We start from the raw sequence: 23396 nt of genomic DNA, 5'->3' as shown, positions 1-23396 counted from the left end.
TTTCAGCTTCCCTGACTCCTAGGCCATTGTGTATTTAACAACAAAATGAAGGGTGCCTGCTTCTCCTGCAAGTCAGCCTCATCACTAAAATGAGGGGCCAACAGAGATTCCCGCTCATACAGGCTCTGCTTAATTCTGACTCTCCCCTGCTTCACGATAAATCTTTTCTTTCCAAGTGACTGCCCTGTGGACTTTAGGTCAGGCTCCAGAAGCAGAAACAACAGCCATATAAAAAGTGCAATATAGATTGCATCTAGGGATTCTGCTTTCAAACCATCCTCCTCCTACTCTTTGACAATTTCCCCATATGCCTGCTAGCCCTCTCTTTGTGTGTATAGAAATAATTGAAGGAGAATCTTTAGTAAATCGCTTGTACCTAATAAGCACTTGTTTCATTAAACCTGTCTAAAAAACCTGAAGAGGGTGTACACATCAATGTTCTACTCAGTCATAAAAGCTTTGGTAAATGTGGTCAAGAAAGAATAGAAGGGTGAAGGGGCATTTGAGTGGACTTTTCATGTATAAGCAATATATGGCTGTTAGAGAGAATCCTCCAGGAAACATCCATGCTCAGTGGGGAAGCAGTCTGGGATCCATTCACAAAGGTATCAGTCTTGCAGATGAGTATTTCTCAAAATTTTGACATCCACTGGACATTTAATGAGCACTTGGCATTCACATAAAACACAAACTTTAGGAGCGTAAATCTTTATATATTATATATTATATTAAATCAATAGTAGTCCCTAGTAACGGTAATAACAAAACTAGTTTCATATAAATGATAGGTTAAAATTGTGTTAAATAATTCATCACAATTCCTATAGTCAGCTTGATGGCAAATAACCACAGGTAAATATCTACACCTAGTGGGTTTTGTTTCTTATATTTCTTCTATTAAGTTGGAAAGTCCTAATTCACAATGATTCAACCTAAACATCTGGTAGCCCTGTTCTGAGCATTATGAGATTTTTTTTTTAACTAAAAGTAACACAGTGATTTAGCGATTTCTCGCTGAAGAAAATAGAGACTATTTTGATAGCCACAGTACGATGAGTGCAAATTGGGGCTGAAAAGGATTTTTTTGTTGTTGCATTGCATGTGATTTAAATGTGATTTTTAAACATGCATAATAAAGTTTCTGAAGAACAAATAAAATGATTATGTGATGAGACAAACCTCAAAAGCAAAACTATTTTCTTTGTTTTTTAGAAAGTTTATTATACCTATTCAAAAAGATGGTGTTATCTGCAAAAGGTAGTACAGTCTTAAAAAGAGTGTCTTAAAAATCAGTGTTATTAAAAATATTTAACAAGGCAAATTTTAATTATAATACTTGTAGATATTTATGCATTACAGTGAGAGCATTTTAATCTTTACATTATGTAATAATCAAATCAGTGTCTTTAATTGATATGGTTTGTCTGTGTCCCCACTCAAATCTTATCCTGAATTGTAGTCCCACAATTTCCACATGTTGTGGGAAGTAACTGAATCCTGGGGATGGGTCTTTCCCATGTTATTTTTGTGATGGTGTAAAAGTCTCACAAGATCTGATGGTTTTATAAAGGGGAGATTCCCTGCACCTGCTCTCTTCTCTTGTCTGCCACCATGTGAGACGTGCCTTTCACCTTCTGCCATGATTGTGAGGCCTCCCCAGCCATGTGGAACTTGTGAGTCCATTAAACCTATTTCTTCTGTAAATTGCCCAGTCTCAGGTATATCTTTATCAGCAACTTGAAAATAGACGAATACAGTAAATTGGTACGAGTAGAGTGGGACACTGCTGAAAAGATACCCGAAAATGTGCAACTGACTTTGGAACTGGGTAACAGGCAGAGGTTGGAACAGTTTGCAGGGCTCAGAAGAAGACAGGAAAATGTGGAGTTTGGAACTCCCTGGAGATTTGTTGAATGGCTTTGAACAAAATGCTGATAATGATTTGGACAATGAAATTCAAGCTGAAGTGGTCTCAAATGGAAATGAGGAATTTGTTGGGAACTGAAGCAAAGGTGACTCTTGTTGTGTTTTAGCAAAGAGACTGGTGGCATTTTGTCACTGCCCTAGAGATTTGTGGAACTTTAAACTAGAAAGAGATGATTTGGGGTACCTGGCAGAAGAAATTTCCAATCAGTAAAGCATGCAAGAGGTGACTTGGATGCTGTTAAAGGCATTCAGTTTTAAAAGGGAAACAGAACATAAAATAAAAGTTTGGAAAATTTGCACCTGACAATGTGATAGAAAAGAAAATTCCATTTTCTGAGGAGAAATTCAAGCCAGCTGCAGAAATTTGCATAAGTAACAAGGAGTCCAGTGTTAATCCTCTAGACAATGGGGAGTATGTCTCCAGGGCATGTCGGAGACCTTTGTCACAGTCCCTCCCATCACAGATTCAGAGACCTAGGAGGAAAAAATGGCTTTGTGGGCTGGTGCCAGAGTCCTGCTGTGTGCAGTGTAGGGACTTGGTGCTCTGCATCCCAGTCATAACTAAAAGGGGCCAAGGTACAGGTCAGTCCATGGCTTCAGAGGGTGCAAGCCCCAAGTCTTGGCAGCTTTCACATGGTGTTGAGCCTGTGGCCCCACAGAAGTCAAGAATTAAGGTTTGGGAACTGCTACCTAGATTTCAGAGGATGCATGGAAACTCTTGGATGAGCAGGTAGAAGTTTGCTGCAGGGATGGGGCCCTCATGGAGAACCTCTGCTAGGGCAGTGTGAAAGGGAAATATAGCATGTGAGCCCCCACACAGAATCCTTACTGGGGCACTGCCTAGTGGAGCTGTGAGAAGAGGGTCACTGTCCTACAAAACCACAATGGTAGAGCAACAGATAGCTTGCACTGTGTACCTGGAAAAGCTAAAGACACTACTTGCCAGCCTGTGAAAGCAGCCAGGAAGGGGTCTATAACTTGCAAAGCCACAGTGCATTAACGTGACCTGGATGTGAGATGTGGAGTCCAAGGAGATCATTTTGGAGCTTTAAGATTTGACTGCCCCAGTGGATTTTAGACTTGCAAGGGGCCTGTAGCCCCTTTGTTTTGGATAATTTCTCCCATTTGGAAAGCCTGTATTTACCCAATGCCTCTACCCTCATTGCATCTAGGAAGTAATTAACTTACTTTTGATTTTACAGGCTCATAGGTGGAAGGGACATGCCTTGTCTTAGATGAGGCTTTAGACTGTGGACTTTTGAGTTATTGACTAAATAAGTTAAGACTTTGGGAGACTGTTAGGAAGGCATGATTGGCTTTGAAATGTGAGGACATGAGATTTGAGAGGGGCAGGGGCAGAATAATATGGTTTGGCTGTGTCCCTACTGAAATCTCATTTTGAACTGTAACTCCCACAATTTTCACGTGTTGTGGGAGGGACCTGGAGGGAGGTAATTGAATCATGGGGGTGAATCTTTTCTGTGCCATTCTCATGATAGTGAATAAGTCTCATGAAATCTCATGGTTTTATTAAGGGGAATTGCCCTGCACAAGCTCTTTTCTCTTGTCTGCCACCATGTGAGACATGCTTTCCACTTTTCTCTATGATTGTGAGGCCTCCCCAGACACGTGGAACTGTGAGTTCATTAAACCTTTCTTTTGTAGATTGCCCAGTCTTGAGTACTTCTTTATCAGCAGTGTGAAAATGGACTAATACATTAACATTTCCATTATCACAGATTCATTCTTTATGGTGAGAACATTAAAATCCTCTCCTCTAGCTGTTTTGAAATATATCATATAAAATTGTTAACTATATCACTCTTCTGTACAATAGCACCCCAGAAGTTATTCCTCCTAATTTATGACCCTGTGCCTGTAAACAACCTGTTCTCACTCCTTTTTCTCCTCCCTTCCCCAGCCTCTGGTAACCACTATTTTACTGACTACTTCTGTGAGATCAGGTTTTTTAGATTCCACTGAATGATATCTTGTGATAGTTGCCTTTCTGTGCCTGGCTCACTTCACTTAACATGATGTCCTCCTGGTTCACCCATGTTGCTGCAAATGATAGAATTTCATTCTTTTTATGGCTACATAGTACTTTATTGTGTATACATATCACATTTTCTTTCTCCACTGATCCACTGATGGACACTTTGGTTGATTCCATATCTTGATCATTGCGAACACTGCTGTAATCAACACGGAAGTACACACATCTTTTTGACATGCCAAAGAAATACTAATTTCATTTTTTTGTGTGTATGCCCAGTAGTAGGATTGCTGGATCATATAGTAGTTGTATATTTAATTTTTTGAGGAACCTCCATGCTGTTTTCCCTAGGGCATGTACTAATTTGCATTCCCACCAATATGTGAAAGTTTCTCTTTCTCTATATTCTTGCTACTATTTGTTATCTTTTGACTTTTTGATAATAGTAACAAGACAGTTTTAAATAATTTTGCTCTGAAAAATTAACTTCAGGCTCTTTATGATCCCAAATACACTGTGAGATCCACTACTACATCCATTGAAATCATAGGTTTATATTCAATATTTTTTAAATCAATTTTTTCCCCAGAAATTATATGAGAATCTTTTCCCTTCAAAGTCACTAAATCTTAGTCATTGCATATCTCTTCATTGAAAAGACATAGTGTCTATGAGTTGGTAATTTACTATTTTTAGCTTTCACCCCTACTGAACAAATATGATAGGTATATTCATTATTTTTTAAAATCAATTTTTCCCCCCAAATTATATGAGAATGCTTTCCCTTCAAAATCACTAAATTTTAGTCACTGCATATCTCTTCACTAAAAATACATTGTATCTATGAGTTGGTAATTTCATCATTTAAAGCTTTCATCCCTACTGAACAAATAGTCATGGATATGTTATTTACCATCATTTCTGAGAAAATAAGGTATTGTATAGAGTTGCATTGAAATATAAATACATTTTTAAAAAGAATATCAGGCTTAATGAGTTAAATGAAGGGTATTCCACAAGTACCCACCCTGCACTCTGATCTTGGTGAGCCTTGGCCAGTCTATGCCACAAGTCATAAATCAATTGATAAATTAAAATGACAAAATTTTCTTGTATCCTGTTTTCCAGTGTTATAGACAGCAATAAATATTTAACACTTATCCATCACATATATGCATACATGGAAAATTAAGTCATCTGCCTAATGGTAATTTAATTCAACTATATAAAATGGAACATTTATAATCTCATTTTAAATTGAAACTGTTTTTTTTCAAATTAAATGTTATTAATACTATGAAATATCCAGCAGTGATACCAGATAGACAATTTTTGCTAATAGCCAGATTCTTGCTTTTTTTTCTGAGAACATTGGTCCTGAAGTACTGGTTTAATTAGCTTCTCAGCAATCTGGGACATGATATCTACTCATGCCATGAATAAATTTTTAAAATAAGTAATTACTCTTTTTAAATTTTGTTTAAATTTTGCTATTCTCTTACCCCAATAGTGCAGTGGTATTATTAAGAGATAAAAATGAATCTTTTTAATGATAAACCTCATTTTGCATAGATACTAGAAAAACTCAGATGATTTATCGGAAGTCACATATAGAAAATGACAGAATTTTAATGACTTCTCAAAGCTCATATAAATTATATTTGACAGTAGGATGAGTAACTATTGGCTTACAGTCTAAATAGCTAATAATTAGATATTCATTCATTTTCCCTGTTTCCTTTTCAATTACATGTGTGAAATTTTCACCCATGTAGTCACTTGTACCAGTGTAACAGTGGAGAAAATTCCCCTTGAGTCTCTCACATTTCTGCATGCATTCTGAATAAAAGCATTCAGTTTTTGTTCTGAACTATGGACTATTGACTTTGTTAGGGCTACTATAACAAAATACCAGAGACTTATAATAAATGTATTGCTCATAGTACTGGATACTGGGAAGTTTAAAATTATGGCACCAAGAGATTTGGTGTCTGATGATGGCCCCATTCCTCATATAGGGTGCTTTCTTACTCTATCTTCAACATGAACAAGCTCCCTTGAGCTTCTTTTATACGGGCACTAATTCCATTCATCAGGGTTTTACTCTCATGAACTAGTCACCTCCTAAAGATCTCATGTCTTAATATTATTGCCTTGAGATTAAATTTTAACATATTAATTGGGGACTGGGCAGAAACATTCAAACCATAGTAATTACTTTTTATGGATGTTTATATAGAACCTCAATTCTGGATGACAGTCAGCTGCCTTGTTTCTTCTTAACATCACATTTTCTTCTGGGGATGAAATCTTAAGTATGGCTTCCACATTCACATGTCTGATGCCTAACTAGTTGGATGGAACATGTGGGGCTGGCCGTATATTGTTTCAATGGAGCCCCTTCACATATCTAGCCTGAGTTTCTTCATAGCATGGGCATCCCAAGATAGACTTAAGTGATCTCAAGTTAGCCAGGCTTCTTACTTGGTATCTGTTTTCCCTTGCTTCCCACTTCAAGCAAACATTCCAAGAAGGCAGGGGGACTCTAGAAGGCTCTAATGACTTAACTTTGGAAGTCCCCAAAACTTGGAAGTTTACAGCCTTCTGTATGTCAAACAAGTGACTAGGGCTAGTCCAGATAAGTAAGAAAGAGAATTCCCACTTTTTAATGAGAGGAAAAGCAAATAATTTGCAGTAATTTTTATTCTACTATTTCTATAAATACATTCCTGAAAGGAGAAAAACAATTACCTCAGCAGTATTAAAATGCTTACAATTTAGCTTGGTATTCCAAAGCTTTCTTACAAATATTATAACACATATGCATTTATTTACATACAACCTATTTTTGCTTCCTTTGATAAATTCTTAGGCTTCAAGTCAATGAAACCTCTAATGCAATTTCTATAAATAAACTGATATTATAAAATCAGGTATGCCATTTTTAACATTTTTCTAGAGGGAATGTAGAAAATAGCAGTTCTGATATTTCCCAAGCAAATTTTCATGTCATAATTCATATTGGTGTCAATAAAAACCAACCATAGGGAAAACACATGTGGGATAAAAAATGTTAAAGGTAATGAAAATGCAAAGTTAAAGTTATCTTACTAACTTTTGAACTTTAACAAAGCAAAATAAGGCCAAAGAAAAAATATCTTAAAACTTCATTCTTGTGGAAAGTAAAGAGGATAAAAAATTGATAAGTAAGGACAACAACCAAAAGAAGAAATTTAATTAGAAATGCAGTGCAATCAATTGGAAATATTTAAGAAAAATAGCAAATGGGAAATTCTTGTTGAAATAACAAAGCTAACAACGAGTTAGATAAGAATTAAAACATTAAAATGCCTTATATAAATAAAAATATAAATTTATTAATAGAGAAATATATGGAAATAGCCTTAGACTGATATATGACCTGCAGAGTTTGGTCTCAATACCAGTTTTAATTTATTCTCTAAGTCAACATGAACTAACCAAAATCTCTTTGGTCCTCTTTTATTGGTTAAATTGAATTAAGTACGGGATTATGTAGACTAGATTTTTCCCCGTTGAAGAATTTGCTTCATTTTGTTCTTTGTAATCTTTGTAATACAAAATGTACATATAAATGTACACTTGTACAGTGGGTATGCATATGTATACACATACACACATATACATAGGTACACATACAAACACATATTCACACGTAAATACACATTTAACTTCCAATATACAATATACAAAACATAATGGATGGTATAAATATAAGGTAATAAGTCAATTAGTTTATAATTATAAAATAATACATTCATATGATTAAAACTGCAAAGATTACAAATGATATATGCTGAAAAGTTAATCTTCCTGCTATACAAGACGTCTGGTTCCAATTTCCAGAGTAGACAAAGGATAATAGTGTCTGACATACCCTCTCAGAAAGCTTCTGTTCATACCGATGAGCGTGCATGTATGCACAAATACACACACTCATACATACATATATTTTAATGAAATGGAGATATTATGTACATGTCAGCATAAATAAGTTTACTGTACTGTTTTAATAATTTATTTTCATATTCTTTTTTATTCCACTCTAAAAATATTATATATATATGTATGTATACACATACTACTTGCATGCATGTTTAAAACATACAGATTAATTCTTAGAAGGGGAAATGATGAATGATGAGTGCATATTCAGAAATCTGAAAGCTATTTCTAAATTGGCTTATGAAAAATCCACCAGTGATGCCCATTACTACTACTACCGGTGATGTGGGAAAGAACATTTTCCCAAAACTCTGATAGCAGTTCTATTATCAAGCTTTTCAACCTTTATTTTTTATACAAAAGGTAATATTTCATTGTTTTAATCATAGGTGAGGATTTGTATATTTTCAAGTGTTGATTAGCTAAATATATTTACTTTTATGATATGCCAGTCTAATTATTTTGACTCTCTATTGTTATTTTATGATTTTTAGAGCATTTGAAACATTTTATGTGGGATAAATGTTATTTTTCCCAATTTTAAGTTCATTTTTAAATTTTTAAAGAATTTTTAAATTTGTTGATGATGATTATTAAAAATTATTATGAACACAATTTTATCTTCTTTTCTATTAATTCCAATTACATACATGTGATGCATTCACTGTTTGATCCCTAATATTCAATATAGCTTTACATGTGAAAACTATTACTTGTCATTCCTAAACTTAGAAGACAGATTTAGAGAGGGACACTTTCTGAAGTCACAGAAATAAATGCAACACATAAAAATCCAGGAAACAAACAAAATTCATCCTAAAGCTCTCAGGTGATGACTGATAAATATGTGTGAACATTTAGCATCTTGTCTTAGCTCTAAATCTTGACTTTCAGTTCATTTCAGTGCGTCTAACAAAAGAGTTACGTTTTCTCTAAACTTCATACTGTTACCTATGGTTTAGGAAACAGCTTCAGATACTAGTCAATAAATTAGTAAGTACATGACTGACTTGGTTATATGTCGAGCAGTGTTCTAGGCATGCAAACTATGACAAGAAAAATATAAGACCTAGTTTTTTTTTTGTTTTTTGTTTTTTGTGTTTTTTTTTTTTGCATTTAAGGTATATAAATACTAATTTGGGGGACTAGTTACACAATATTAAACAAAAAGAGAATAATAATTGGGTGCCTCTGAGTCCATTTATAAATTTTAAGTGAAGGGAGAAGTCTATAATGGTAAATATAGATGAGGAGAAAATCTTAAGCATCTGAGCAGTATGTTAAAATATTTATATTTCCTAGACAGGATTAAACTAAAAATGCTTGACAGTAGAAGGAATTAAACAAAAGGAATTAGGAAGAAGAATATGGAGACTAATCTTACTAGATTGGAAATCTTGTCCTGAAGAGGAATGAGACTGAAGATGAAGTTTTAGGAAGAGTCCTGATTTGTACAGAAGGAAGAAAACAATCCACAAGTTTTCCAGACATTACATGATAAGCTCAAAGTGCATTAGAAAGATTAGGTTTACCATTCAATGTGATATAAATTGGATGGCGAGCTGGAAGCAGGGAAACCTGCTCTAGCAGTGACATCTGCGCCTTAAATGGCAAATATTTCACTTAAATCAATTAGTGGTAGAAATGGGGTAAGATAATGAATCCGAAAGTCATTTAGGAAGATTTATGAATGAGTCAAAGGTTAAAGCTTGGCAGCATGGTTTAATCTGTATCTATTGAGAAAAATGTCAATTGAGAAAATGATGGGATTTTAGGAAACAAAGATGTATTTGTTATGCTTTTGTGTGGAAAAAGATCGCTTTTTTTCTCAATGAACTTCTAATTTTCACTTAAGTAATGATATTTTAAATTTGTTTTATGGTAGTTGGAATATGGCTTATACCACTGGGTAAAATTTGTATTTGATTAGAATAGTGGATAAACCCTCATCCACAGTTTTTCTAGGTTTCAAACAATTCTATTGCAAACGGTTTTAGATTATTAGGTTGTTATTAAAGTATTTGTGATTTTTGCCATTTCTTTTAATGAAATGTCAGAAATCAGCAGAATAGATCTCTTAGATATTGGAACCAAGGCAGTATTAGACAACTTCTTCACCTAAACTAAGTCAAAAGAATTTGTTAGTAAATTTTCACAAGACTTTCCTAAGGTTATAAAATCCTTTCCAAGGGTGTATTTGTGACAAAAAATGTTTCTTCTAATATATTGACTGCCCTTAAAAAGGGGAAGAAATAGGAAATTTACTCAATATTTGCCTTTGTACATCCTAAGTGTTGTTCATGGAAACATTAGAAAAGTTATCTAGAAATACAGTATTTCTTTGAAAATCTTGTTTGCAAATGTTGTTTAACGGAAAAGTATGCTTGTTTGCAAGTGTTCTTTCTGTCCACCTTAGAAGTTAGGACTATTCTCATAATACCTTTATTTTCTATCAGTCCAAAATGTCCTACGATCATTTATCACTAGTCATGACATGGATATAAAGAAACAAAAGCTATAATCCTAACTTTAAGAACCTATTAAGGCCAGTCACAGTGGTTCATGCCTGTTATCTCAGCACTTTGGGAGACCAAGGCAGGTGGATCACTTGAGGTCAGGAGTTCGAGACCAGCCTAGCCAACATGGTGAAACCTTGTCTGTACTAAACATACAAAACTTAGCCAGGCATGGTGGTGTGCTCCTCTAATCCCAGCTACTCAGGAGGCTGAGGCAGGATAATTGCTTGGACCCATGGGACAGAGGTTGCAGTAAGCCAAGACAGTGCCATTATATGCCAACCTGGTTGACAGAACAAGACTCTGACAAAACAAACAAACAAACAAAAAAACTCAAAAACCTATTAAATATTCAACCACTATATCCCCTTATTATAATGGAACTTCAAAGTCACCTTAACTGCTCATTTTGATAAGTGTTTTCTTAACTGGTAGAAACATTCATCTTTACAACCAAATAATATTGATAGAGTACTTTCTACCTAAGAGTTTTAAAAGAAAAAAAGTAAGTTTATATTTTCTGATCTCATATCTACATTTTGCTTCATGTATAACATTTTTCTTTGTCAACATTTTTAGGATGACTAATTATCTCACTTTGCCAGGGAATGAAGGGATTTCTGAGACATGGAACTTGTAGTTTTAAAGCCTAGTTGGTCACCCAGAGACTGGTATGCATTGTAATTATGAGTGTTCTTTCTGTATAACCTTCTTAAGTGCTGTAGATCTGCAATAAATCTTTTTCCCCTTAAAGTTAATTCATAACACAATAGGAAAAGTTAGAGGGACCATTAATTTATCATCCAAACCACGACACTTTTGAGAGTTAAAGGAAACACAATTAATAGTTTACCTGGGACAATAGCGGAATAACAGACCAGACAAACCTAGGATATCTGAGCACCTTTGCCAGGGTGACCCTTTGAAATTGTGTCATTATTTCATATCAAAACTTATGGCTTCTTCATTTCTATAAAATAATAGTTTTACATTGGACTACAAAACCTTTTATGACCAGACCCCCTTTACATCTCTAATTTTCTCTTCTACACTCTCCCCCTTGTTCCTTCTCACATTGGACTCTTTGTTCTTCCTTGGACCTGCCAGGTACTTTCCTACAGTAAAATATTTCCATTGATTGTTCCCTTTGACTTTCCATCGTCTCTTTTAATGTTTCCTCAAATGTCACTTTTTCACTGAAATTTGTACTGACCACACCCTACATAAAATTGTTATCTCTTTCCTCCCTCCAGCATCTCTTACATTCCTTACTTTTTTCCCCATCATAATTGTCACCTGGTAACATACTATTCTATTTGCATGTTGGTTATAGAGTGTTGTGTGTCTCCTCGCTTTTAGAAAATAAACTGCCTAAGGGCAGAGAGCTTTCTCAGCATTGTTTTCTGATTTGCCCCAAATGCCTTGAACAAGGCCAGACACATAGTAGGTGACTAGTATATATTTATTGAATAAATAGATATCTCTTTTTGACATTTTCCCATATACTCCAAGTTTAGGCACAGATTTCATCCTGCAATCATGCAATAGTGTAGTCCTCATTTAAACACATTTTTGTTTGATAAACACAGCCACCGAGCATACTCTGAAAACTTTCTTCTGAATGTTTGCCATCACTTTACTTGTATTAATATGAACCACTGAAGTTAGTATTTTCTAAACTTTGTTCTGTAAAACACCAGAACAGCAGGATGTTAATGGATATTATACACTGACACACACATCCATATACATCTATACACACAGATTATGTATTTAAATATATTTCATATGCACTATGAATCTGCAAATGAGGGTTTTAGGATATCATGTTTCCCAAACTTATTTTTCCATGGATTCCTTTTCCAGGCCCTCTCAAGTTGAAATTTCTGTGGTCATTCTTCAAAATGTATTCATTATTGGTTTATATCTGCTGCTTGATCCTATGTATGCACAGAGGAGGACATACTCAACTAACAGCTGATGCATACAATTTGGATACATATGAAAATTTCTCAACATGGTAGGAAAGTGTTGTGTGTCCTTAGGCACTGAGTGTTTAAAAGAGGAAGATAAAATGAGACCTCCAAGGTCAAATTAAGGATGCAGATTGCATCCTCAATCTTTCCTTCTAACATCTCCAGTCATGCTTGTTTTGGGATGTGAATTGTTGTGAGATGGTGGGCGGGGGGCAAAATTGGAAGAGGATGGCAAACTATTTACATATATAATATTAAGCAAAGATACTCATTCTAATTTAAGGGGAAGCAAGGCAAAACATCTTGAAAAGAAATCTCTATTCTTTAAATAAATCTGTGCATTAAATAGAACTATATTGAAACACTAGAGTTTCTATCAGTTTCCATGCTGGTGACTGATTTGTTGGGATGGGCAACATCTTTGACATCTGCCTTACATTAATCAAGGAATCAAGAGTTTGATTCCTAGAGGAATTAACTAACTTATTGGCAGTATTAATGAAAATAATTCTTTCTTTTCAAAATGAGGGATTTCAAGAGAGCTGAATAAGTATCTCCTACCAATAAATAAAATATTTAAAAAGAAAAGTAGCAGAGTGGGAAAGATAGGTAGGAGAAGAGACAATTTAAGAAGTTAAAAAGCAAAAATAAAGACTAAACTAACAGAAATAATAGATGAAAAACACTCAAGTCAAGCATCAACAAAATGTGCTTTTTTCTTGCTTATCCTTTTACCTCTATTACCTAGAAGCATGCGTAATTCAATTACTATTTCTTAAATGAATAATTGAGTGAACAGTAGTTACCATGGGACATTGAGTTAAGCCAAGAAACAATTTTAAACCTCAGCATCATTGAGAAAAATAAAGGGGGGCTGGTGGACAGTGCCAGAAATAAATATCAATAATATATTATGAGTGAAACATAATAGAAAAGATCAAAGGATCAAGATGGAACTGGAGAAAGGAAAGCAGGGTCATAGTCACCTCTGAGTACCTACAAATCAGGAAAAATTGATGATCAGGACAAAACACATACATATGGGTATTGTCTTAATCTATTCTGGCTTATGTAACAAAATAGCATGGACTGAGTGACTTATAAACTACAAATTCATCTTTCACAGCTCTGGAAGGTGGAAGTTCAGGATATGGTTGGGTTCTGGCGCGGACCCTCTTCTCATTGTATCCTTCTGTGGCAGAAAGAGGGTGAGAGACCTCTCTGCAGTCCCTCTTAAAAAGGTATACATCCCATTCATTAGGTCTCCACCCTCATGACCTAATTACTTCCAAAGGTTCCACCTCCTAATACCATCCTAACATTTTGAGTCAGGATTTCAACATACTAATTTAAGGGTAGGGGCATGTAAATTTAGTCCATAAAAGGTATCTTTTAGATGCAATGCTTTTAGTGGTCAGTGTTGTTTCTTGGCCTTCTTGCATGCATGCATTCTTCCCAAGAGAATTCAAGTTCCTTGGGAATAAGACATTTTTCTTGCTGGTTATCATCTTGTGATACTCTATTAGATTTTCTGTACTCCATTGGTAAATTGAATATTGCTTCCCTGAAATTTAAATTTGTGGAGTTACTAAGAGAATGAATTTAGTTAACATTCATTTGTCTCCGTGATTAAGCCTTGAAAATAAATCTGTTTCTGCAATGAAATCAGTGCAGTAGTTTCTCTGCTATTATTTTCGTTCCTGTGGGTTTGTAAGTCTCATTCTACAGATTTCTTGGAAGCAGCTATAGTTCATCTTGCAACCAAATATCTGAACTGAACAATGGTGGATAATATTTATAATCTGTCATATAGACTTAATTTAAATTATTGAATAAATATACTGTTAACTTAAAAAATATAATTTATAAATTTAGATAAGGAAAAGAAGATACTTCATTTCTTATAAAGGGTTACAGCCTGCAGGGTGGCCACTCTGACAGGCTGGGATGCATAGTCTCCAGTAGAAGCTAGAAACAGATACTCTGAGGGAGGAGCAAAGGGAAGGTAACAGGAATTGATGCTGAATGAGGTGGCCAAATATAAGTTTTTAGTAAGTTGTATGTGGAATCATAGTTAGGAAAGGTGTGCAACTGAGCTTCATGACTCTCCGTGGGTCCTATGTACAAAAAAATGTTAGGGTTACTATGTCTCAAAGGTGGAGTTTCTAGCCCTCTGTTGTCAAACAGTAAATCAGAGGACATGAAAACTCTTACTCTGCATTCTCCATAGACTGTCTGGAAACTCTCTGTGTTGAGTGGCCTCTTATCAGGCAAAAAAAAGAGGGGTAGCAGCATCAGGTAGTTGGTTGGTATCAGTGGTGACATTTCTTAAAAGGGCCGGTTTCTGTTTAGCCCTTAGGGAAGAAAGACTAATAGCAGTTGGCGAGGGATAGGAATGCATAAACAGGCATGTTCAACCTCCTATCCCTTCCTATCACAGCCAATGACTTAATTTTCAAGGTTACTCTGGGGTGTCCATGGCCAAAAGATGGCCAGTTCAGTCAGTTGGGGGTTTTAGAATTTTATTTTTAGTTTGTCACACACACACAAGCACATATACATATCTTTTTGTAATTTATATTCTTAGCACTATTCTTACTGTATTTTATATATTTATAATGTGATACATATCACAATATATACAGACATATGTTTGCTGTACATGTTTGTTTTCATTTGTAAGATCCTCATGAAATTATTTATCTTTGCATTCTTAGTACATTCCCTAGCAAATAATGCATTATTATTAGTATTTATTAAGTAAATAACTATTTTATTGTTTAAATAATCTTTTGCTTATAAAGTCCCACTATAGTATTCGACTAAAATGGCATTCAGACAAGAGCTAACTACCCCAATATATATACCTAAACCTTAATTTATCAGACCTGAGTGGACTAGAAATTTACAATTACATGAACATAAACCATTCTTCAAAATATGTATTACATTGTCTAAAATGTGTAAACATCTAGATGTTTATAACTTTTGAACGACATTTGCATGACTGACAGATTTTTTCACTTTCCTTGCATGTACTTGATATATAGTTTTTAAGTTATATTCATATTTTCTGCTTTAAATGAGTAATTAGTTTATATATGATAATTTTTAAGACTTAGAAAAGTCTTTAGACCTAGTTCAATCCAAGGAGTTCTCTAGAACTTTTGCTAATTTATGTCTTTCCACAAAAATTGAGGAAGGCTGGAGGAATGTACCCACTGAGGTTGGCATCAAAAGAGAAATTAAACTTATGAGAAGACAATAGAGTAGGCATTTTTTAGCTAACGATCCTAAAGCATTTCCCGGCCTGTGTCCAACCAAGTGCCCATTAGAATTGAGGGGAATCATAGGGAAATACTAGGACTCATTAGCAGTCTAAGTGGTTGCTAATGGGAGAGTTGAGAAACACTTAATGTAGAGTCCACAGAAACTCTCAAAGACAGTTGTGGTGAATACTACCATTCTGTGTTATTCAGAAAACTTTTCAACTCAATTTCTCTTGGACGAATATCAGAATTTTTGAGAGAATGTAGTATTATATGGGAAAGTAACAATTTATACCTTATTATTGTTTCAATAATAAGATATTTTTCATTTGTAAATTCACATCGTGATGGTATTTAGTATTGGCTAGAACACCGGAAATAGAAGCTCTAATATACTCTCGCTGGGGTTGCAAATTAATACTGTCACTTTGGAAAGAAATTTGTGTTTAACTTATATGATAAAATTGAAAAGGTAAATTTCCCATTAGAATTCTAATTCTAAGTATATTGCCTGATAAAAGTCTTGTGTGTATATATACACACACACACACACATATATATACAAACAAGATATTTGGATGGGTGTTGATTGTTACATTTTGGGGAATAATTAAAATCTAGAAACACTCAAAGGCCATAAATATGGTAAATGATAGTGATGTGTTATGTATTTATATTTGCATATACAGTCATGCAATAAAATATTCTAATCAAAGGTAAATCATTGCATTTATAGTTATATTCATGGCAATCAAAAATAATACTGAATTAATAGAACAAAGTTAATAACAATTTATACTAATATCATTTATATGAAATGTAAAAAAGCATATGCAAATTATATGTGTATAGACATTCATACATATATGTGAAAACATCGGTTGTCTGGCTTGCTTGTGTGGTCCTTGGAGGAGAGTATAACGCTATATTAAGAGCAATGAAAGTGTGATAGATTGTAGAAATAGCTTTTCTCCCTCACAATATTCATGCACTTTGCAATGTGACTTTCCAGGTCCTCCCAACAAGAGGTGGAGACTATCCCTCCATCTCCTTGACTCTGGAAAGTCCCAGTGACTTTCTTTGGTTATAGAATGTGATGAAAGTGAGCCCCAGCAGCTGACTTCAGACACTAAAATGAGAAGAACTGCCCAGACCAAATTGTTTACCTGTAGAATTATGAACTAAACAAATGCTTGTGGCTTTACATCTTGTGGCTTTAAGGCATTTGGGGCTTTTTTGTTATATAAGAAAAGCTGAATGATAGCTAAGGGAATCATAGATAATGTCCACCTGGAGACCGGAAAGGAGATATCGGTTAATGAGCTCACAGTTCTGCTGAATAAATAAGAGATACAGAAATCCCATTTGGTTACTGTGTTGTTTTCTTCTGGTGCGAACTGACTGTACCCCTCATTGTAGCCCTGAGGCAATCATCAAGAACTTGGGAACACTTACAAATGCTGTAACATGACTTCTCTGCTTTTATGTTTTATTTTTTAATTCATCCAAGAACCATGCTTATTTTAAATTCATACTATAAAATTCTAAATTATAGTAACAGATATTTTTCTTTTTTAGGAATGTTATGCGGTAAAGATGGAAGCTCTCAACTCTTGAAGACATTAGAAATTACATCAAATTCATCCAGCCCATTTTAATAACATACATGAAGCGTGGAGGTGAATCAATATTGCTTTGCTTCTGCAGTTTTAACCTACATAATAAGCAAGAGCAATGTATTCTAAAATTATAAAAACATATTTCATATTGTGTTGTAGAGCATGTACCAAGGTTTCTTTTTTACTATTAAATACTGTCATAAATATGGAAGTAAAGACTATTCTTTTCTACATAATTTGTGTTCACTGCATTTAAATGTAGTAGATTAAGACCCTGACATTAGAAAATACATGGGATTGTCAATATAAATTTTAATTAAGATCCTCCTTCCTGATGGTTTTAAAAGTGTAAATATCAGTAAAATATCTTACCTGTACTGAATTTAAATACATTAAACACTTAATGTATTTAAATTCTTTAATAACTCTCCTGTGCTGTTCACTATTATTATTCTGACATGAGCTGAAATTCTTGTTTGAAATGCTATGCTGATATCTAAATAAATAGAAAATTTTAGCAATTCATACACCCAGAGACACTTTAAAATTGTCTAAACTGGAAAAATCAATATTCCCAAGAGCATTAATTTAAAATACAATTAATATATATTTGTTTTACAGTTCATTTCAATTGAAACTAAAACTAATAGAATGCAAAAAGTACAAAAACTTGTGTAGAATCGTATCTTTATGTTGATTAGGCACTATCAAATATATTAAATGCATCACACCATATAACACTAATTGTATCATACAATTTTCCTTTATAAATACTCTGTTTTTCCCCATTTTCTGTCTCTAAAACTTAGACTTCAGGATTTTTAGCTTTGCATAAAATTCAGCCTGTATGTCTCCCTCCATTTCACTTCCTGAAAAGTCTGCTCTGAATTCTGTGCACAGTCCAACTTGCAATCTACAGATTTAAATTTTCAATATACTAACATATTTTGGGAAATTCAATTCTTCTCTGCCTCTCTTAGCCAAATATGAAGGTGTGACTCAAATCACTTGCTCAAAGATTTCTATAACCATTTCACCTGAAGTTTTCATTTCTTCCTACGCATTCTAATATGTAACACATATTCTGCAGTAGTTGATTAATACATACTTCTTAAGGGCACTTCTTTTTTGCTATCAGTAAAAAAATACAGTATTCAATAAATGTTGATGAATTAAATAACTCATCTGGAAGCACAACTAAAAAGTTATAATAAGAGACTATTATCTACAAATGACCTGGTAGAGAGTTTTCAATGTATAAAATCTTTGATTGTATTTCTGAAGATTTGGCAGAGAAGAAAAGGTGGCACTTCTCTACTTGGAATGTGAGGCAATTTAATTTGCTTTATTCAGTGTAGAGATAGTTTCTAGAGGTGATACAGATTTCTCTCTTACTAGAAATCATTTTTCTACCATTTATTTTAATGTCACCACTAAATATAAGTAACGTTGGGCATTTGAACAAAAAACTGCTTTTTGAAAAAAATTTGTGCAATTATAAAAAGTAAAAACAATATTTATTTCTATCAAATGATGAAGTGGTATACAAATTATAGTCTATTCATACACAGATTATTAATGAAAACTAAGCAGTGTATATATAAAAACAGATTTAAAAATCTTAATGTTGAGTGAAGAGCACATGGGAAAATGATGGGTATAAAATGTACATTAAAAAATATTTAGATATGCCTATAAAAATGTCTACATTAAAGAGCATGAAATTGTTTTTTATGAGAAAAAAACCTAAAATATTTGAGAATAGAAAAGGGTGATTTAAATTTTTTCTGTAATATTCTTTTTATTTTATTAGAAGCAAAACATAATTGTTAATATTTATTAATGGGGAAGTTTATTCATGTTAACCTATGAACATTTCAGTATTATGACATAATTTGAAATAAAAATATACTTCTCACTCTATCAAAAATTAAGGCTAAGTATATATAAAGAACACTCTCATTTATCTCCAACACCAACCCCATATGTTTTCATGGTAGGTCTTAAGTTATGTGATTTCTCAAAGGTTATATAAAGAGGAAAAAATAGAGCCTGAATAATAAATCTGAAGGCTTAGCTTCCATTTCAATGCCTTTTTCATTAAATCAGGCTTAAAGAGTTGATGCATTTTACATTATCAATGTAGAAACTTGTCTTTATCTTCAGTGAAATCCAGGCACAAACTGAGTTGTTTGAAAACTCCATGGTAACAAAGAACGTTTGAAGAAGGAAGAAGCAGGTTGGCTTTAGCCAAATACATATAGACAACAGAGCGCGTGTGAAAACACTTTACATATTTTGTATGAGTTTTTCTTTAACAGAAAATGATTGTCAACCTAGAAAGGTAAACAAATATTGCTAAAAAGAAATGGAAGCCCAAGACTGATGGATGAAGTAGTAAAAGACCTCCTAGTTATTATAAATGAGCTCAAGTGTCTTGTGCAGTTTATTGAAGACATTTGTAAGTGAGGTCATGGAAATAATCTTGCTGATGTTAATGATATATATGTATATAAACATATATATAATATATATTGTGCTTTATAAGTATGTGTATATATAAACATCTATACAAATGTAAACACATACTTGTAAATATATTCACATACATAAGGTCACCCTCTTTGTACACATACATAAGTTGAGAGGGAGACCGACATTGGAGAGGGGTGAAACAGCCAATATTAATTTGTATTTTACCTATATTATTTCATTTATTCTTCTCAACAGAGGAGGAAAACTAGCAGAGAAAGGTTCGAATCATTCAAGTACCTACATCTTTTGAGCATTAGAGATGGGCTCCAAGTTCAGGAAGCTTGGCTTCAGAGCCCACGTTTTTCAGAAATCTCTCTTCCCACTTTCAAAAGATGATTTTGAAAAGTATTTAGATCATCAAGTTTGACACTGATTTCAGGCAAATGCTGAATGGGTTATCATATAGATTAACTGTGGGTTTTTGGAGAATTATTTTACATAATAGACTAAGCTGCTATATGAAAAGATCTGTCTTACCTAATATAAACAGTTACAAATACTGGACACACAATTTAAAAAAATCCTTAGCCTATATTTACTAGGGAATAAACAGCTACTCTTCATCACAATACTTATAATGAACAGCTTCCCCCAAACTGATCAAGTGCAGCATCCACTAATTTCTTAATTAGACACAAGTCAAACTTATTAATTATGATGCTGGGACACATATCACTAGCAACAGTAACCTTTTTGTAAGCTGACTTTCCTGGAAGGTCATCATTACAATTAAGTAGAAAATCATAGTGAATTGAATTTGGAGAGGTACATAAACTATGTATGGTATAATTTCTGACAAGCCAACATGGAAAGTGTAAACTAATGCCAGAAAAGATAAGTGCCTCAGATTATGCAAACGGAGTTGTAATTTAGAACTTCTGGGAGGAGGATGTTCAAATCCTCTGCAAAACTGGAAGTCTCAAAAGATTTTTATCAGTGAAACTTGGCCAAGAAAAATTGCTAAGTAACGGAAGAAAAAAGTAAGGAAGCCTGTGGAAGCATCAAGAGTTGTGAGTAGAAAAATAAAAGCAAAGTTCACTTATGAGTAATAAAAATCCCAGGTTAGCACTAAATGCAAGAGTGTTGTCTAATTTAATCATCAGAGTTCCTTCAGAGGCAAACAGAAAATTGCTCTGCAGGTAATTCCCACAATTCAGTGTACAGATGTGGGAATAAAGAAAAAGAAAAGAACACAAAAGACCAGAAGATGTGTTCATGTTGAAAATTACAGATCACACAAGATGACAAACTACCAACACTACCAGGTACTCACAGGAGAAGGTCAACAGATGCAAAACAGATGACTAGAATCACAGTAATAATAGAACAGTGTTTGAAACATTATATAATGCTTCAACTATCTAAATAGATAAGGAATAAAAATATTCTAGAAATTAAATAATATGTGTTACTAAAAATTTAACACTTCAAGCGATTTCCAACTTCTATTCAGTGATGTAAAATGCTGGAAAGAATGTTATTCTCCCAAGAAAAATCTACAAAAACTCCAAATCCATAGCTTTTCTTTTTCTTTCTGAATTATTTATTTATTTATTTATTTAGAACTTTTAGGTGCAGGGGTACACATGCAGGTTTGTTATATAGGTAAATTGCATGTCACAGAGGTTTGCTGTATAGATTATTTCACCACCCAGGAGATAAGCATAGGTAGATATGCTACCTACGCTACCCAATAGGTAGTATTTTGATCTTCACTCTCCTCCCTCTCTCCACCCTCAAGTAGGCCCCAGTGTCTGTTCCTTTCTTTGTGATTATCTGTACTCAATATTTAGCTCCCATTTATAAGTGAGAACATGTGATATTTGGCCTTCTGTTCCTGTGTTGGTTCACTTAGGATAATTGCCTCCAGCTCGGTCCATGTTACTGCAAAGGACATAATCTCACTCTTTTTTATGGCTATATAGTATTCCATGGTGCATTTGTACCACATTTTCTTCATCCTGTCTACCATTGACTGGCATATAGGTTGATTCTATGTCTTTGCTACTGTGAACAGTGCTGCAGTGAACATACACGTGCACATGTCTTTATGGTAGAACAATGTATATTCCTTTGGGTATATACCCAATCATGGGATTGCTGAGTCAAACGGTGATTCTGCTTTGAGTTCTATGAGAAATTGTCAAACTGCTTTCTGCAATGGCTGAACTGATTTACAGTCCCACCAGTAGTGTGTAAGCACTCTTTTTTTCTCCACAACTTCACAGCATGTTATTTTTTGACATTTTAATGATAGCAATTCTGAATGGTATGAGATGGTGTTTTATTGTAGTTCTGATTTGCAGTCATTAGAGAGAGACCATCACAGGCTAATCTACTAACCTAATGTCTAGGGAGAAACAGGTACCTCCAGGGAGAGTCAGGATTTGAAACTTTGCTTAACTAGTACAGATACCGGACAACAACAATAAGGAGAATTCAGCAAGGATAGTTGACAAATTGGTAGAGTGGAATGGTGAGCCTGGTGGCTGCAGAATTTTCGGTGAAAAAGTTATTTATTTATTTATTTATTTATTTATTTATTTATTTTGAGATGGAGTCTCACTCTGTTGCCCAGGCTGGAGTGCAGTGGTGTGATCTCGGCTCACTGCAAGCTTCGCCTCGTGGGTTCATGCCATTCTCCTGCCTCAGCCTCCCAAGTAGCTGGGACTACAGGCGCCCACCACCACGCCCAGCTATTTGTTTTTGTATTTTTGTTAGAGACGGGGTTTCACCCAGTGAAAAACTTATTTTAAAAAAATTTCCTAGACACTGGAGGGTTTACTGGTGAACTTTACGGAACATTAAAGGAAAAATAATACCATTTCTACATAATCTCTTTCAGAAACTTGAACAAAATAAAAATACATTACATGAACCCAACACTACTGTAATGTCAAAACTGGAAAAAAATCATTACAAGAAAACTGCATTCCAATATCTCTCATAAACAGAGATGCAAAAATCCTGACAAAATATTTTAGCAAATTAATAGTAAAACATAATATAAAAGTAATAGCATATTCTAGCCAAAGCTGGTCTATCACAACAATACCAAACTGGTTCAACATGCAAGAATTGATCGATAAAATTAACAATATTAAAATCATATTTAAAAAGAGGAATCATGTGATTAACTCTAGATGCAGAAACTGGATTTGACAAAATTCAGTATCTATTTATTGAAGAATAGATATTGAATAGATTGTGGAAAAATCTTAGAACACTGGGAATAAAAACTTCTTTCACTCAATAAGAAATAGATACAAAAACATTTAACTTACATTATGCTTAATGATATAAACAATGGATGCTTTGTGCTAAGATTGGAAACAAGCCAAGTCAATATCATACTGGAAATCTTAGTGTAATAAAGCAAGAATAAAAATTGTGTACAGATTGAAGGGAAAGAAATAATAATGTCTTTCTTTACAAACATGACTGATCCCATAGAAAATCCCATAGACTCTTTAAAAAGCTTCTAGAACTAATACGTGAGTTCAAAAAGATCTAAAGATAAAATGTCACTCTGCAGAAAATCAATTGTATTTCTGCATACCAGCAATGAACCATAG

General features: G+C 34.0%; 1 long non-coding RNA gene across 1 annotated transcript in view; it reads left to right on the top strand.

The window, feature by feature from the left end:
* LOC123574381 (uncharacterized) overlaps positions 1 to 17414 on the top strand; it is a 33083-nt gene extending 15669 nt beyond the window's left edge. Inside the window, exons 4-5 of the long non-coding RNA XR_006699233.2 lie at positions 13525 to 13639; positions 17246 to 17414. This is a non-coding gene — a long non-coding RNA (uncharacterized lncRNA). The remainder of the gene's footprint in view (positions 1 to 13524; positions 13640 to 17245) is intronic.
* The last annotated feature ends 5982 nt before the right edge of the window (positions 17415 to 23396 follow it).

The sequence above is a fragment of the Macaca fascicularis genome, chromosome 7 (genome assembly GCF_037993035.2).
Source record: "Macaca fascicularis isolate 582-1 chromosome 7, T2T-MFA8v1.1".
Taxonomy (NCBI): domain Eukaryota; kingdom Metazoa; phylum Chordata; class Mammalia; order Primates; family Cercopithecidae; genus Macaca; species Macaca fascicularis.
This window is presented reverse-complemented; position numbering and strand designations above follow the sequence as displayed.